Below are 4,867 nucleotides of genomic sequence, written 5' to 3' on the forward strand. Positions count from 1 at the left end.
CACACACACTTTGACGCAGCAACCAATAGCCTACGCACCAGCCGAACCAGAAAATCGTAAAACTCTGCCGGCCAGCCGGGGCGACGAGCTGCCCGCCAAAACCCCCCATTTGGCACACTCTGTCCCGCGAGACCGTTTCCCGCTGCCCCCTTCGCGCATTTCACCACGTCGCCCTGTCACGTATGATGAGAACAACCGAGGATTCTGCCGCTACCCCACTGCCACCACGAGGCGTACCGCGTAGCAGAGCCAGCTCCTGGTTGATTCGGTCACGTCAGTACGTCACCCGCTGCGTCCACGACAATGGCGCCGCCTCCGTCGTCCTTGCTCCGTGAGCTCCTCGCAGCTGACGGCTTCAAGAACCGTCACAAGCCGCCCGACAGCTCCGCCCCGGCGGCCTCGAGAGCCGCGAGCATGCCACTCCAGCACCGGCGCCCGGACAAGCCGCCCTCGCGGTCACAGTCCGATGTGCTCACTCGCAGCCGCCTGAGGCAGATGAACGTCGACGCGGACGATGGCAGCAGGGACGCCGGTGCCGAGCGGCGGCGGGCCGCGACCTAGACGCGAGGGTCGTCGGCGTCGCTGACGAGCGCGAGGAGCCACAGCAACAAGGGCGACGGCGACAGGGGCTCGGGCGCCGGTGCCAGGAGGGGCAACGCGTCTGACCCTTCCGCGGGGCCGGCGCTCGACGAGTCCGCGCTCACCCCGCTCATCTCCCTGGCCTCGGGGCCCCTGAAGCGGTTCGCCAAGGACGAGGCGTTCCGCGCCTCGCTGCGCGCCGGCTACGCGTCGTGGCTCGTCGACTCCAACCACCGCGCCGTGCTGGACCTCCGCGTGCACGCGCAGACCATCGAGAGCGCCGCGACAGAGGGCCTGGACCCGCGCGACCTGAAGCGCGCGTCGCTCAAGCTCCACGAGATGGCGTCGCTCCAGGGCAAGGACGCGGACGCGGTGACCGCGGCGGCGGGCGTTCCCTACCCGCGCCTCGCCGCGTGCGCGCACCTCTACATGTCCGTCGTTTCCAAGCTGCAGAAGCGGGACCACTCCGCCGCGGTGCACGCCCTGGAGGCCTTCTGCCTGGCGCCGCGCGAGGCGCGGACGGTCCTGCTGCCCGCGCTCTGGGACAGGCTCTTCCGGCCGGGCCTCTCTCACCTCAGGACGTGGCGCGACCGCGAGTCGGCGGCGGCAAGCGCGGACGAAAGGGTGAAGGAGGTGGAGAAGGTGTTCGTCGACGTACTGGACGAGGGGACGCGCGCGCTCGCGTTCTACTACAGGGACTGGCTGCTGGGGCGGACAGACGCCATGGCTCTCCCGGACGTTCCTGCTCCGCTGAGCACGGTCCATGCCAGCGCGCCGAGGTGCTCAGCGTCGACGTCGTACGACATCAGCTCGGAGGTTATGTTCGGCTCCGGGAGTTCGAGTCCGACGAAGTTCGCGTACGACGACACAATGCGGGCACCCGAGGAGATCGAGGAGGAAGAAGCGGTGTACTCCGACGCCGCCGCAGACGCGGTGACCGTGCTCCCGGACCAGGAGAGCGATGGAGCTGGAGGTGAGGAAAGGAGCTACATTCCCGCTCTGTTGGCAGAAGAAAACGTGCCCGTGCCTGACAATTTAGACAGAGAGACGTTCGAACCACCTGTAAGGCCCCGTCTAGATGCGAAAATTTTTGGCTTTTGGCTACTGTAGCACTTTTGTTTGTATTGGTAAAAATTGTCCAATTATAGACTATTTAGGCTTTAAAGATTTGTCTCGTCAATTATGGGCAAACTGTGTAATTAATTATTCTTTTTACCTACATTTAATGCTCCATACATGTGCCGCAAGATTTGATGTAACGAGGAATCTTGAAAATTTTTGGATTTTGGCTTGCATCTAAACGGGCCTAAGCATTTTCCCCGGAAACATTCCATCATGCTTATTCACACGAAATACACCAAAGTTTATGACAAATTACATCTCACAATCATATTCATAGGTCGAAGAAGAACCCAACAAGGAATCGGATGCGTCAGCAAGTTACCCGACGATTTCTGACAACTCTGCTATTCACCTTCTTACGCTCGAGTTCTGGTACGAGCACCACTCCCTTCCCTTCCCTTCCCTTCGACTATCCTCCAATCTTCCAGTGCATACAATACAATTCTGTACTGATCGCTGTGATTTCTTGTGAGTTCCTCAGTGAAGTGCCACTCCAGAGTGACACAGATGGCAACGACGAGTTATCCATTTTCGCCACGGTTCCCAGCGACTTCCTCTGTCCACTGACGCGCCAGATCTTCAACACGTACAGAGAAGAGGCATTGCAGCACCTACAGAGAAGAGGCGACCAAGACCATCACACATTCTCTGAGATGCTGCCTGTCAGATGACAATGTCGTGCCCAGCACTCGGAGAGCTCTGCTGCTGTTGGGACTTGGGAGGACATTTCTATCGACGACAACCGCGACCCAAAATATAAGACTCATTCATTTTTTGGGTAGCACTACAGACAAAGGGTTCGATACCTATTTTTGGTCTTATCCAACAACAAGACCCAAAAGACAACCCTTTCTGTAAATGGGTCTCTAGAAGAGAGGATACACACATTTAGGTTATGCATCCCCTGGCATCTAAAATGAGTCTTTTATATAGGTCCTCTGTTGAAGACTATAAATATCGTGTTGAAGACTCATTTTAGATTTGAGCTGGAGACAGCCTCAGGCGACCTTCTCGCAGACGACTGGACGCTGAAACAGGCCGGCTTCGTCGACCACTCACAGGCCGTTGCTCCCAGTTCTGACGCTGTCATACATGTACACGTACTGCACACCTGGCCACCTTTTACACCCAGAACACTACCAATGAACAGTTCTTAAGTTCGCTTTGCGCACCGCTCAGGAGAAGGAAGCGGCCGAAAACGATGCGTGGCTGAGACACGTGGCCGCGGCGCTCCTCGGCAGCAGCATCGGGATCAGGAGACCGTTCCTGGAGGCGCTGTCCAAGTGCCTGGGCTCCCCCGACGCCGGCCTGGTGGGCGCGTGCCTGACGACGACCGGGTAGCTGAGCCGCGCGCTGGCTTCGTCGGGGGACGAGGACGGCGCCACGGACACGTCCCTCGCCGCGTTCTCGACGCTCGTCCCGCGGCTGAAGCAGTGCCTGGCGCCCCGCCGGCCCGCCCGGCACAGGGTCCTCGCGGCCGTGTCGCTGCACAACTTTAGCAGAATCCCAGGTAACGCCCGTGCGGGTCTCCCTCTCTTTTTCTGTCATGTCTCGTTCTTGCTTGCCCGAAGCCATCGGCAACCTGATCGCGCGCAGAAGTGGACTTTGGACCATCCTTCAGCCACGAGATTGCTGGTGTCATGTGACTGACGGGAATGATTGCGCTGCTGCAGACTGCAGGGAGCTGCTGATGCTGCTAGCTGACGGCCTGCGCGACCACCTCGCGGAGCTCGCGCAGCTGACATGGACGGCCGGTCAGCTATCCGCCGAACTCCGCGGCCACGAATGACGATTGACTTCCGCGCGCTCACCGGGTGCCGTGGGAGGGCCGCCGGCGACGGGGCCTCTCATCATCGCGGTGGGAGATTCAGCGGAAATGTGTGAAGATTGAAGAAACCCCGCTGCTTTTCTTGACCCGTTCGATAGAACGAACCCTTTGACGTCAATTTTTTTTTTTCCCTTCTTCTGCAAAGCTTTGTGATGGATGAGGCGCCGGCTGTGAATATCACACGATGGTTTTCAGTTTTGACAGAGAGATCCGGACTTTCTTTCTTTCTTTCTTTCTTTCTTTTTTGCTTGTGGCCATGATTATTCAGCGTTGGAATGATCTTCTCCACTTGGGAGTTTGGGTGGTACCGTGGTGGATTAGGACGTTTAGCAACAGCCAACAGGTCGGAGCTATGGCCTGGAAATATTGATTGTAGCACTTGACCTACGACCGGATATACTGTGGGCTCCGTGGATTCCTATACTTTACTGTCTCTATCTCGTGCAGCCGTGTACGCCAGCTTGTGGACTTTTAAGTGGCCTTAGTTCTAATCCCCCCTCGTTGGGTAGGAGACGTGTGCTAGGGAACGCCTCATCATCGTGATTCACATGCATGCCGTCGTTACAATTACACTTCATTCCATTCCAATTTCCATCAAGGGAACACAGTAAACTCACTGGAAAGATGCACTACAGCGTAGCAAAGACATTTCTTATGCACCACAGCGACTCGTCAGTTGCGATTGCAGTTTTTGTTCGCGGACCTCAACGGCTTCCCGCACATGGGATGCTATCGACGGTACAAAACATTTCGCAGCTTGGAGTCAGGGGACCCAGATACGGGGACAGATGGGTCGCCTCGCGTCCGGGCACCCCTGATCAATCAGGGATGAGCCGCGCCACTTGCCGTTCGGTTGGGCGGTTGCGCATGTGCCAAGGATCGTTGTCGATCCAGCCCGAGCGAGCGTGATGAGCGTCCTGGCAGATTTTCGAGTCAACTTCTTGTATCATTTCCAACGCCCTTCCTTGCGTCGCGCGCGGTTTCGTGACCGTGAAGCGTTTCCAGGACGGCGGGCGCGGGACCCTTCTTCCCTTTACGCCGGCATCGCATATACCGGTTGGTCCCAAAGGATGATCACCCGCGTATTCGTGAATCGTGAGATGAGTGCGCCAGAGTGACGAGACGTCTTGGTTCGAATCTGCCAAGGGCGCACGAGCAGGTTCTCCAAGTTGGGCACTGGTGGTGTCCAGGTGCACGGAGAAGCTGAAGTGTCGGCAATGACCCAACATTTCTTTTGGCGTAGTGACTCGGTAATCATGGAAAGATTTGAAGCAGCCGAAAGCACCGTGGGGGAGGAAACAAGCTAGGCGCGGCTAGACTTTTCCTCCTACCGTCCTA

General features: G+C 57.7%; 1 pseudogene; it reads left to right on the forward strand.

Annotated features, from left to right (window-relative positions):
• The first annotated feature begins 288 nt into the window (after nt 1-288).
• On the forward strand, nt 289-3,637 carry LOC136496056 (uncharacterized; annotated as a pseudogene).
• The last annotated feature ends 1,230 nt before the right edge of the window (nt 3,638-4,867 follow it).

The sequence above is a fragment of the Miscanthus floridulus genome, chromosome 12 (genome assembly GCF_019320115.1).
Source record: "Miscanthus floridulus cultivar M001 chromosome 12, ASM1932011v1, whole genome shotgun sequence".
NCBI lineage: Eukaryota > Viridiplantae > Streptophyta > Magnoliopsida > Poales > Poaceae > Miscanthus > Miscanthus floridulus.